Source organism: Callorhinus ursinus, unplaced genomic scaffold, assembly GCF_003265705.2.
Source record: "Callorhinus ursinus isolate GAN/ISIS: 27379988/994484 unplaced genomic scaffold, GSC_fseal_2.0 scaffold3, whole genome shotgun sequence".
Classification (NCBI taxonomy): domain Eukaryota; kingdom Metazoa; phylum Chordata; class Mammalia; order Carnivora; family Otariidae; genus Callorhinus; species Callorhinus ursinus.
The window spans coordinates 69,744,098-69,757,702 of NW_027397065.1; the positions used below are offsets into that span (position 1 = coordinate 69,744,098).

Consider the following 13,605-nt stretch of genomic DNA (forward strand, 5'->3'; position numbering starts at 1 on the left):
AATACATATCTGCTTTATTTGTTCAAAAATCTGTAGATTGATCTCATTCTTCTGGTTCATTTGGTATGGATGAAAGTACAGGAATGACTAGAATATCAAAATATTCTCACTTGTGGCTTGGAGTTGCCATTGTATGGTGGATGATCCCTCACCATCAGCACAGAGTCTGGTTACCTTCAGGAGAGCCTCTGTGCATAGAAATTTGGGTTTTCTTACAGTATGGTGGGGCAGGGGGAGAAGGGAGGGAGGTTTTCAAGAAGGAGTATTCCCAAATGAAAACGGGATCCACAGGTCTCTTTAGGAATCAACCTCAGAATTAAAAGCAGAACATTCCACCTCATTTTGTTATTGGAACAGCTCATAGGACCAGCTAAGATCAAAAGACAGGGAAAGTAGATTCCGCTTCTTGATGGAGGGAGTCTCATGGTCACATCACAGAACACATCAGTGTCCTGTTGGCTGTTGTGTGTCACTGGGGAAATAATAAGCTTTTTAATAAGTTGTGATGGGACAATTGATGATTCCTTAGTGGGAGAAACAAGATAAAAACTTGAGAACTTTGGTTCTAAATCCATAATGAGAGTGAAGAACAACACATAATAGAAGATGTTTGTAAGTCGTATGACCTGACAAAAGACAAGTAATGTAAACAGAATTACTGTAAATAATTAAGAAACAGAATACCGAAGAATGAAAAAAAGGGATTAATAAAATTTTATAAAATTAAACAAATAGCCTATAAATATACAAAAAGATGGTCAACCTCACTGTCAGTCATGGGCATGCAAATCAAAACTATAAAGTTCATCTTTGTACACATGAGATTGAAAGAAAAAATTACATTTACCAAGATATAAAGATATATTTACAAGGTGGGGGGACCTCTAACTCCATTTTCTTTGAGCTTTCCTATATGTTCCCCCCCCCCCCACTGGGAGGATTTATTAGGCACCGTTTGATTCCACCCAGAGGTTTGAATAAAGGGTGTAAAAGACACACACTCTATTTTATTTTTTAAAGATTTATTTATTTATTTGAGAGAGTGAGAATGAGAGAGAGAGTACGTGAGAGGGGTGAGGGCCAGAGAGAGAAGCAGGCTCCTCGCCGAGCAGGGAGCCTGATGTGGGACTCGATCCCGGGACTCCAGGATCATGACCTGAGCTGAAGGCAGTCGCTTAACCAACTGAGCCACCCAGGCGCCCGACACACACTCTATTTGATCTTTATTTCAAGGCTAAGTTTTAATGACATTTATAGTTCAAAGGCTTTCTGACTTGCATCTTTTCTTACTTATTCTAAACATATACATCCTTGAATCACTGGATCTTCTTTATTCTCTTTCATTTCTTCATTCAAACCAGGCAGTCTTTTCTGCACTCATCCCTTTCTGGCAGAGTTTTCTGAAATGTAATCAGTTGAAATCAATGCCTATTGTGCCACTAGCATTCTGTTTTACAAACTCTCCTTTATATGTATATCATCTATCTTCTAAATTATTTCAATCAAAATTTTCCCACTGTGTTACATGAATGTTCATCTTTCCAGCTTGCAACAACTCTTTCCTCATTGCCAATTCCTATAATTATACACATACTCATGATGTGTGATAAACATATGTGACAAAAATTATGAAGAAAAACAGGAAGACAATTAATTAAAAAAAACAGTAGCGTTATTATTTCTATTGGAGACGAAAGGTGGTGCTATTAAGAAAAACACACATATTTTCTAAGATTTGTGACAGATTATCTCCCGGTTGCTAAGTACACATATTTGCTCTCTTATACTCTTCTTTAACAGATGCACTTTCAAACACTTTTTGCATATATGCCACAACCTTTTTTTTACTTAAAAAATACTAGGTGCACTGATTGGACAGAGCAGGCCACTAACATTGCTTAGAGAGAGGGTGGCTTTAAAAGAGATTTTTGGGGTCTGGATATGTCACGTATAGGGTAACTGGGAAAGATTCTTACTGGTAAAGAGTAGAAAGATAAATATTATTTGCAGAATAGCAAGGCAAATTAAAGAATCATTGGAAGAAATTCAGAAAGTTAATAAGCAGTGGGGTCTGAGTGAATTTACAAATAAATTATTAAATGGAAAATTCATTTTGCTAGGGAAAAATGAAGTCACTTCAAAATTTTAGCTTTCATTTTTGTCAAAATTAATGCTGGCTGATGGCAACATTGAGTGCTAAGTGCAATACAAAGGTAATACAAATATTTTATATGATTGTGGTATAATAAATACAGTCGGTCTTTGTCCCGGGGCCCTGGCACAAAGCTCGTAAAACCCTTGGAATGTCCTTAGTGATAGGAGTGTCTTTTGTTAACTCCTAAAGTGCCACTTTTTGAGCACACCTGAGTTTGTGCTAATAAGCTGACTTAGGCTGGGACCCCTAGATAACTTCAGCATGGGTCTGGCCACCAGAAAGACCAAGTGATTAAAGGATTGGAACTTTCAGCCCCTCGCACAGACTTCTGGACAAAGGGTCAGGGACTACAGATCAAGCTTTATAAAAACTGCTGAACAAGCGTTGACGAGCTTCCAGGTTGGTGAACATATACACAGGCTGGGAGGATGACCACTCCAGTTTCTAGGTGACAGAAACTCCTGTGTGGGGGACCATCCAGGCCTTCATCTGGCTGTTCACATGTGTCCTTTATTATATACTTTCTAATAAAGTGGTTAACCTAAGGAAATATTCCTCTTAGTCCTGTGAGATGTTTTATCAAATTAATTGAACTTGAGGAAACAGGTAGTGGGAGCCTCCAGTTTATAGCCAGTTTGTCAGAAGCACAGGTAATGACGTGGACTTGTGGCTGGCATCTGAAGTGAGAGCAATTTTATGGGACCGAGTCTTTAACCTGTGGGATCTGATGCTATCTCCAGGTAGATAGTGTCAGAATTGAATTAAATTTGTAGAATTTGGTCAGTGTCCACTGAGAATTGGAGAATTGCTTGGTAGTGTAGGAACACACATGCTGGATTTGTGTATTGTCCTGAACGTTGCAATTAACTTATCATACACAAACACACGCACACACCCACACACAACACACACCGCCAGATGCACACACATACACATATTCACAAACATACTGAACAACTCCAGAAAACAATGATGGAGATTTTATATTATTGTGGTTTTGTTGTTCAGAGCACCAAATTCTCCTCAGAAGTATAATACACATACATATGAAAGAGAAACAGCGTAAATTTTGTTTTTAGGATTTCATTTGTCAGAGGGAGCATGTGCACAAGCAGGGGGAGTAGCAGATAGAGGGAGAAGCAGGCTCCCCGCTAAATAGGGAGCCCGATGCAGGACTTGATCCCAAAACTCTGGGATCATGACCTGAGCTGATGGTAGATGCTTAACCAACTGAGCCACCCAGGCGTCCCCAGCCTAGGTTTAATTATTATTTACCGCTTGATTTTGTTTTTGTAAATGGCAGAGTTCTTATAAATGCTTACTGATATGAAATAATTCAACTGTCCATAAAAATAAACCTCCAATATTAAAGTAAACCAATTAAATGTTGGTGTGAGTAGGTGTTTCTGAGTAAACGCTGTAACTATGCCATGAGAGAGTGAGAAAAGCTGGGAATATAAATATACAGCTAAAAATATTTCAAGAGCAGGTAAGTCAGAAACTCTAAATCTATAATTCATCACATGAAAAAATAATTCTTCTCAGAACAGAGTAAAATTTTGTTCTGTCAAAATCAGTTCTTGTATTCAAAGTACAACAACCAGTTGTGCTAACTGGTGTCAAATATGTGACATTCCCTTTATTTCCTTTACATTGTAAATTTTGAAGATTTGGAAAGCTTACTTGCTGTGATAGATAAAACAAACAAAAAGACAAACTTTCGGGCCTACTAAGAAAGATAGTTTGTTCTCCTTTCTCTGTTGCGGTCTTAAGTCATATAAGGCAATTTAAATGTTTTTGATTGGTGCAGACTGATAAGAGTGAATAGTGGAACAACAACACTAAAAGGGCCAAAATTTTAAAAGAAAATACCAAATATTGATGAGGCCAAAGGACAACTTAAACTGCCAGATAGAGCTGGTAGGGGTATCAGTTGTAATCATTACTTTGAAAACCTGCTTGGCATCATCTATAAAAGCTGAACACACACATTTTCGAGACATACTTAGAAACATACCCTTGTAACACAGACTCAACACAAATGCATGGTTGTGCACCCTCGATAAAAAAATTAATCATTATGATTTCAAACTGGAAACAATCCAAATGTTTATTACAAGCAAGTGGATGAATTGAGAATGCCAGATTCATAAAATGGTGGCCACCTCAGAGAGTCGGGGACCTGGGGCAGCAAAGGAACTGAGAAAAAGAAACGACAGTAGAGTGAGGCACAGGGGACCCCAAGCAAACAGCCCGAGGTGCCGAGGTTTATTTTCCATACTCTTACATACCTTCTAGAGCGATATAGATCTATAATGGTTTGCAGCAGGGGCGTAGTAAGGCACATTCCTCCATGTATACAGGATTAGTCAAGCACGTAAGAATCTTTTAAAACAGAATAAAGGAACAGAGGGGGGTGCCCAGTGTGCTGTTTTCAGGACAAGGGAACAGAGGGGGGTGCCCAGTGTGCTGTTTACAGCTGGCTTCCTATCTACAAAACATCTTCTGCTGCGTACTTTGGAACTGACCACACACGTCCCAAGGGCATTTCACTCTGATCCTTTCAGGTTATTTTTAAGCCTGCACTCTCGAGTTTTCTCAGAGATCTCGGAGTCTGAACACGCACCGGTGGTTGTTGTGGTGTTCTGTTTCCCACAGGTCCCCCTTTCTTTTTTCAAATTAGCTGCTGTCGTAAGCACTCTGTGATGGAGATTTGGGGCATTGATTTGTCTTTTGAGGGTACAGTATCCAGAATCCAGACCCCCATACGGGCCTGGAGAAGAAGGATGGAATCCGTACTGCGGAGAGGCGCATGTCCCCACCGCTAACATAGCCAGGAACAAATGTTCAGGGGTTTTGGTAGATCTGGTCGTCTCCAGGACTCGCTCCGCCCTCTGAGTGAGGGTCTTCAGTTGCCCCCAAGTTGGGGGTATTGTCGGGGACAATTTTCATTTTCGAGGTCTCTTTCAAGGAGAGTGTTGCCATCTCTCGGACAGGGGGTTGGGTAGTCAATCCCTGCAGCGGCTGAGACACCTCTTCTGTTGTCTTTATCGCTGGTCCTGGGCCGGACTTTTCGAAGAGGTATCCAAATTGCTCGACTGGATCCATCTGGAATGACACAAGCATAACCAGGGCCTCGGATAATTAATTTCCCAGGCAACCAATTATTTTCCTCATTTTTTATCTACACGCGTGCGTCCTGAGTTGAGATTGAGGCTGGCGAGAAATGCTTTGTCAGCTCTAGTGTAAGGTTCTCCTTGGGGTAAGTTTAAAAATTTAAAATAAATAAGGTTTGTGCCATGACGTCTTGGGGAGATTCCCCCTTTCTTTTTAGGCATAGTTTTACGGAGTTGTTTTTTTAATGGTGGCATGCGCCCTTTCTACTACAGTCTGTCCTTGAGGATTATAAGGAATACCTGTGATATGCTGTATTTGCCATTCTGCAAGGAATTCTCATACTTTCTTGCTAGTATATGCTGGGCCATTATCTGTCTTGATACAAGTAGGTAATCCCGTAATAGTGAAACATTCAAGTAAATGAGAGCCTTTTCTCCCATCAATGGAGTAGCATGAAGAAACCCTGAAAAGGTGTCTATTGTAACATGAGTATATGAGACGTCCGAAAGGTGGGAAATGAGTAACGTCCCGTTTGCCGAATACAATCAGGAGCTGTGCATCTGGGATTGATGCCCGCCGGATGCTCAGTTAAATGTAGAGGTTGACAAATAGGACAGAAGAGACTATTTGCCTGGCAGAGCGCAAGGGTATTTTATAGTGTGAATGTAGGCAGTTGGCGCTGGTATGAAGATGGGCATGTTCTACTTGTGGAGTTTCAAAAATAGGAGTAGCCAATAAATCAGCAGACTGATGTCCCCGTGCAAGAGGTCCAGGGAGGTTAGAATGAGAGCGGATATAAGTAATGAACAAAGGGTGAGTTCGAGATTGAATTTCTAATTGTAATTCCTGAAGCAAAGGTTAATGATAGAATGAGTTGTGGAAATAAGAGCTGTTTCCAAAGGCGCAACAATGCCAACTACGTAAGCAGAATCAGATACGATATTCATAGGGTAATGAACATTCTGCAATAAGAACAATAAAGCTGCAAGTTCGACCTGTTGAGCAGAAGTGTAAGGGGTTTTTATGGAGCGTGGAATAGCAGGGCCCCAGACTCCGGCATGCCCAGAGGAAGAGCCATCAATAAAGTTTGTAGGAGGTGAGGGGATTGGGGCGTTGCGAACTCTGCGATTTATAACGCCGGCAGTGCGCTTTAGGAAGTCCCATAGTTCACCTGACGGATAGTGGCAACCTATGCACCCAGTATAATCAGCAAGAGATATCTGCAGATCAGTAGAGAAAGGAAAGATTTCCTTAAAAAATGTGATAGAGATAGGTAAAACAACGAGCGCTGGGTCAAAACCAAGAATTTGAATAGAATGCTTTTGTCCTTGAAGAATGAGTGAAGCGACAAGAGATAGATATGGAGTAACAGTTTGAGAAGTTTTTGTATATAAAGTTACCCATTCGAGAGGTTTGTCTCCTTGTGCTAAGACACCAGTCGGAGAATGAGGGGTAGGGAAAATAAGCAGCAGGGGGAGAGAATCATCATAACTGTAAGCAAAGGCAGTTTTTAATCGCTCCTCAACAAACTGCAGTTTGGCCTCTGCCTCTGAGGACCAAACGCGAGGACTATCTAAAGCAGAATCACCTTGTAAAGTGTTAAATAAATTTTGTAATTTATAAGTTGGAATCCCGAGGAGAGGGCGAATCCAATTAATGTCTCCTAGGAGTTTCTGAAAATCATTAAGCGTAAGGAGGGTATCCCTACGAATTTGCATTGTTTGAGGTTTCACTGTGGTTCTATCTACCACAGTGCCTAGATAAGAAGCCGGAGTAGTTGTTTGGATATTCTCCGGGGCTGTTATGAGACCCGCAAAGTCAAATGTTGGGAAGTGGCCTGATACACTCTTGTAATTTGGTTTCAGTTTGTGATGCCAGCAAAATATCATCCATATAATGAATGATATATGATCGAGGATAATGATCTCTTACAGGTCTGAGGACCTGGCCAACATAATACTGACACATGGTAGGAGAATTAGTCATGCCTTGTGGCAAAACTGTCCTCCATTGATATTTTCTCATTGGTTCCTTATTGTTAGTGCTGGGAATTAGAAAAGGCAAATTTCTCCTTATCCTCAGGGTGAATGGCTATGGTATAGAAACAATCCTTAAGATCTATTGTCATCAATGGCCATTGTTTGGGAATGGCTGTAGGAGTGGGTAACCCAGGCTGCAAGGCACCCAAAGGCTCCATGATAGGATTAACATTCCGAAGGTCCATAAGAGCCTCCACTTACCTGATTTCTTTCTGATAACAAAAACGGGAGAGTTCAAGGGGGATTGCAAAGGCTCTATATGTCCTGCCTGCAATTGTTCTTGAATAATTTGTTCTAAGGCCTGCAATTTTCCTATCGGAAGGGGCCATTGAGGAGTCCAAACCGGGGAAGAAGTTTTCCGTGTTATTTTAATAGGGGCAGGCCTCTTTTCCTCAACGGCCCCTAGAAAAAAAGGGTAACCCAGTCCAGCCCTGTGAGTTTGTCCTTGGGCAATGATAGGCTCCTTTATTCCTTGACCTTGTCTGCCTAAGCCCTGTCCTGTCTCATAGCCCATTTTTGTCATGATTTGATTAGCTGGTTGACTTGGGGGGATGATTAGCTCAGCTCCCCATTTTTGCAAGAGATCCCTTCCCCAAAGATTAATGGGGGTATTTAAGATGAAAGGCTGGATAACTCCTTCTAATCCGTCTGGTCCCTCACATTTAAGTGGCACACTACTTTGTCAAATTTCTTCTGCCATCACAAAACCTATTCCTTCTACCGAACTAGAGGCTGCTTGCGTGGGCCAGGTATTAGGCCAATGCTGGGAGGCTATTACTGAAATATCGGCTCCAGAGTCTACTAGGCCTGAGAAAGTCCTTCCTCTAATTTTAAGAGTCATAGAGGGACAATCAGTCTGAGTCAATAATGAAGCCTATTTAACTGTGAGGGGATCAATACTACCGAATCCTCCTCATCTGATCTGTTGGGACTGACCAATTTGTACATAGGGTAGTAATAATAACTGGGTGATTCTATCTCCTCCCATAAAAGTCCAGGGAACCCGAGTCTGTGGGATCACCATTATTTCTCCTTCATAGTCAGAATCTATTACTCCAGTCATCACCTGGATTGCTTTAAGATTTATGCTAGATCTTCCTAGCACAAGACCCATGGTTCCTCGTGGTAAAGGTCTGTAAAAACCCGTGGGTATTTTTTGAGGCCCAAGACCAGGGTGAAGACTGACTGTAAAAGGAGTGGTTAAATCTACTGCGGCACGTCCCTGGGTGGCGGGACTGAGTGATAACACGGAGGGTTTATGTGCGCAGTGGGAAGTTGCTGCTGGAGAGGCGACATATTGAATCCCCCGTTGTTGTTCAGGGCCCGGGGGTGGTCCTGCATCCCATTTCCCGACCTTAATGGGGGTGGGTTACCTTGCCTGTCAAATTTGGATTTGCATTCCTTGGCCCAATGTTTGCCTTTGCCGCAAAAAGGGCAGAGGCTAGGGGCACTTTTAGAAAGGGAATTGGCTCTAGGTTGGGGGGCTTTACGGCATTCCTTCTTGACATGTCCTACTTTCCCACAATGATAACATTTTATATCCTGTTGTTTTTGTAGGGCCATGAGTCGAAGGGAGGCTATCCGAGTTTGATGTGTAAGAGTGCCAATATTTCTACGTAGACGAAGATAATCGAGAATACCTCCTGTTTCTCTATGTGGCTGGATGGCCACTTGGCAGTCCTCATTAGCATTTTCAAAAGCAAGCTGTCTTAACAAGTGCTCTTTAGCAGGTTTATTATAGACTTGGCGGTCAATAGCCATTTTGAGCTGAGAAATAAAATCAGTATATGCTTCTGTAGGGCCTTGCACAATTTTTATATAACTTTGTCCCACTTCCCCTGGAGGGGTTAGCTTTCCCCAAGCTGTGAGGGCAACTTCAGATACCTGTACTGTGGCTGTGGGTGGGGTGTTAACCAATTGCTTTCAAACATCTGGAAAGGGGCCAGAGCCAGTGAGCATTTCAAAGAAATATGATGCATGGCTGGGTTAGCCCGATTCACCCAGGCTTTCATATAGACAGCATCCGATAACCACATTTTCCGTTGTAATAATTCCTGTGGCTTAAGGCAAGCCCATGCAACCATATGCCAATCATAAGGGATCCACTTTCCAGAATTTGCCCAAGCTTTCAAAATCTCTATAGTATAAGGTGCTGTGGGACCATACAAGTGACAAGCCTTCTTCAGTTCCCTTAAAGCACTTAAATTTAATCCCTCATAGACAGGACCAGCAGCTTGTGTTCTGTCTATGGGGAAAGCCATAAATAGATCATTAGCCCCTTGCCGTCGGAGTTCCTTTTTGCGAGGTGAGAGAGCTAGAGAGGATCGTTTGAGAGGGAATAAATCTATCGTGGAGGGAGGTTGATCATCTTCAGTGGGGTCCTCCATTAAAAGCGGAGGGGCCGTGGGTGATGGCCGGGACTGTGAAGCCGTGAAAATTTTTTTACTTTCAGTCTTAGCCTTTTCTAAAGCCCCATCATCTAATTCATATGTATGTAAAGAGTTAGGAGTTTCTTTAGCAACCTCAGCTGGGGATAACTTATCCCCAACTTCCATAGCATTGATCACCACTTGTACTAAAGCCCAAATGGGCCAGAAATCAAGGGGAATTGTTTCACCCTGTCTCATAGCCCTCAAGACATCATTTTTTACTCAGACCCAAGTCTCCTCATCTAAGGAACCTTCCTCTGGAAACCAAGGATTATATTCAACTACTGTTTCCAAACATTTTTCTATGCGCTGCTTAGTAACTTTAGCTCCATATTCTTTAAGAAAATGATGTATCAATGCAGCAAAACCTGATGCTTTCGAATTTGATTCCCTCATAACCCTGTAATAAACTTTCCTACTTACCACCTTCTGTAGGGTTCTATCGCTGGCCGATCACTCCTCGACGGGGGCTTCAGGTCCCTGTTTGGGCGCCACTTGTCGACCTCAGAGAGTCGGGGACCTGGGGGAGCAAAGGAACTGAGAAAAAGAAACGACAGTAGAGTGAGGCACAGGGGACCCCAAGCAAACAGCCCGAGGTGCCGAGGTTTATTTTCCATACTCTTACATACCTTCTAGAGCGATATAGATCTATAATGGTTTGCAGCAGGGGCGTAGTAAGGCACATTCCTCCATGTATACAGGATTAGTCAAGCACGTAAGAATCTTTAAAACAGAATAAAGGAACAGAGGGGGGTGCCCAGTGTGCTGTTTACAGGACAAGGGAACAGAGGGGGGTGCCCAGTGTGCTGTTTACAGCTGGCTTCCTATCTACAAAACATCTTCTGCTGCGTACTTTAGAACTGACCACACATGTCCCAAGGGCATTTCACTCTGATCCTTTCGGGTTATTTTTAACCCTGCACTCTCGAGTTTTCTCAGAGATCTCGGAGTCTGAGCGAACACGCACCGGTGGTTGTTGTGGCGTTCTGCTTCCCACAAAATGGAATCATACACTGGACGAAAGTAAATCACTCATAGCTCAACAAAAACACTCAGGTGACTTATCAAAACAATACTGAGTTGAATAGAAGGCAGGCAAAATAAAAAACTCACATAATGTATTATTCCATTTACTATAAGTTCATAAGAAAGGAAAATCGCTCTCGGTTGTTGACCCTCAGGATAGTAGTTAACTTTGGGAAGGAGAGAGTAGGATTGAAGGCAGAACAAGTGACTTCTATTTCCTGATGTAGATATTAATTACATGGGTGAATCACTTTGTGAAATTTCATGAAACTGAAATTTATGATGAATTCTACATGTGCATTATTCTTTGATAAGCAGCTGTTGTTGTTAATGTCAGCATGAGACAAATCAGCATTAGCATCATTTTCTGATCATTTTGATCGATCCCTTAACTCTCTAACACTCTCTCATATAACTTATTTATGTCCCTGGATATCTAGAAGTATTTTTAAGTTGTTTCCTTAAAATTCTATAAGGAGAACATATAGGATGATTGATATGTGGAACTGGCCTTCAAAATTATATAGACATTAATTTAAATATTCTACAACTTGGTGGACCTGGTATTTTCATTAAAGTGTTAACGAATGACTTAATTTAGCCATTTCCACAGAAACAATTGCTTTAGACAAAAATAATGTAAAGATGAATAAAGCACAGACCATCTCTTATGAAACTCACAATTTGGAAGGGAAACTTAAATAAAGATATTATTATAATATAACATAAAAAATTGTGCAGGGTAGTTTGGAAGAACAGAATGTATTTTGTAGGATAATAAAGAAACTCTAGGAATGTGATGCTAACAAAGAAAAAGCACATGTTGAACCTAAAAGACACCACTGAAGGAAGTGGGGAAAGAGAGCTCTGAGAAGTTGGGATTACCAGAGTAGAAAGAATGGCACAGGGAACAAAGGAAGGACAGTTAAGTGACAGGGGCAGGACAGTGAATATGGGTATGTCTATCTTAGTTAGCTCAGTCAGCCATAACAAAAAATACCACAGGTGGGATGGCTTGAATGACAGACATCCATTTCTTATAGTCCTGGAGGCTGGGAGGTCCCAGATCAGGTGCAGGCAAGGTAGTTTCATTCTGAGGCCTCTGCTATGGGCTTGTAGGGGGCCACTTCTCACTCTGTGCTCCCATGAGCTCTCTGCACATGTGTGGGGAGAGAGATTGTGTGTGTGTGTGTGTGTGTGTGTGTGTGTGTGTGTGTGTGAAAGAGAGAGAGGGAGAGAGTGAGTGAGTGAGCTCTGGTGAATCTTTTAAGGACACTAATACTATTGGATCTGGGACCCTGCCTTACAACCTCATTTAAACTTAATTACCTTCTTATAGGCTCTATCTCCAAATACAGAAACATTGGGTGTTAGTTCAATGTATGAATTTGGGGGGAGGAGGGACAAAATTCAGTCCATAGAAATGTAAATATTTAGTGCTTATTTTTAATTAAATTTATATAAAATGTACAAACCCCATATAATGAAGGTCATAAATATTTAATGATTTCTTTCTTTCTATCTCGTTCTTTCTTTCTAACTCTCTAGTTACTAAGAAGGAGAGAGAGATGTCATGTACGTGATAGTTACTTTAATAGTTTCAACATGTCATGTCTTCCTAAATTGATCTATAAATTATATGTATTTTTCAATTAAGAATTCTAAAGACAAATTTTAAGATAGTACATTTAGAAAATCTTTAATGACAGCCAATAAAATTTTGAAACAGGAGAGTAATGAAAGAGCTTATGCTTCCATATATCAAAATGTACCATAAAATTATAATAATTAAAACTGAGATATTCATGAAGAGATTAGTAAAACAAAATAAGGCAATATAAGTAGAACCATGAACATGAACTAATGTTAGATCTCTATCTCACAATGTACAAGAATAAATTCCAAATGAATTAAATGACCAAAAGTGTATGTGTGTATATATTTTACTCAATATACGCAGGAAGACACACACAACTAGGGATATGTATGTGTTCATGTATGCTTGTGTGTGTGCATAACTTCAAATCTTAAAGTGAGGAATACCATCCTAGACAAAAAGTTTTTAAAGTGATAATACAAACCATGTTTTGGTTTAAAGTCATGACAAAAATAGAATGGTAATAGAAACACAGCAACTTCTCTAGGCCAAGCAAGTAAGAGGGAAAAAAAAAAGCAACAAAGATAAAGAAGCCAATAGGATAAAGGTCTTGCAACATATATATCTCTAAGTATTCAAATACTTATAAGCAATTATACAAATTGATAAGAAAAATTACAAAACCCCAAGTTTATCTTTTCCCATGACTAAAATTTAAGTTGGCTTCCACCTAACATGATCTAGCAGTTACTATTTCAACTACAAATGTACTCACTCTGTTCCCAATGGGAGATAATGTACCGCCACACCACATACTGCATTCTAGTTGCATAGTGATGTTATCTCTAGCTACTGCTTTTCCTCTGGTCCTCAAGATAGACCAGGTGATGGTCTTCATTATCCTGCAAACTTTGGGCTAAATGAGAAAAATAATCATCCCCAGTGTAGCAGATATCCAATTTTGGACAAAGAAACACAACTATGATTAGATGGTTATGAAAAGTTGTCAAGAAAAGAATTTCTGGAATCAGACTGTCTGCTTTTAAATTCCAGTTTTTACCATTTACTAGTGGTAGAACTACATGTGTGTTATTTCACACCTCTGTGCCTTGTTTCCTCATTTGTAAGAGAGAGTCTGTAAGAGCTGACTTTTTCTCTGTGTGCTTGTGGTGGAGCCAAGACTCTTCAAAACACTGTATATGTGTTAATTCATTGAATCTTTACAAACACCTCATGTGGGAG

The 13,605-nt window shown here is 40.7% G+C and overlaps 1 long non-coding RNA gene across 3 annotated transcripts; it reads right to left on the reverse strand.

Annotated features, from left to right (window-relative positions):
- Positions 1-1,177: 1,177 nt before the first annotated feature.
- On the reverse strand, positions 1,178-10,589 carry LOC112819790 (uncharacterized). Of its 3 annotated transcripts, none has more exons than XR_012376474.1 (4): positions 10,370-10,589; positions 10,164-10,277; positions 4,447-5,263; positions 1,178-1,400 (listed from the first exon to the last, which is right to left on the reverse strand). It is a non-coding gene; the product is annotated as an uncharacterized lncRNA (long non-coding RNA). The 3 variants fall into 3 exon arrangements; XR_012376475.1 differs by lacking the exon at positions 1,178-1,400 and adding an exon at positions 4,310-4,354; XR_003206971.2 differs by lacking the exon at positions 1,178-1,400 and having other exon boundaries at positions 3,594-5,263; positions 10,370-10,580.
- Positions 10,590-13,605: the final 3,016 nt, after the last annotated feature.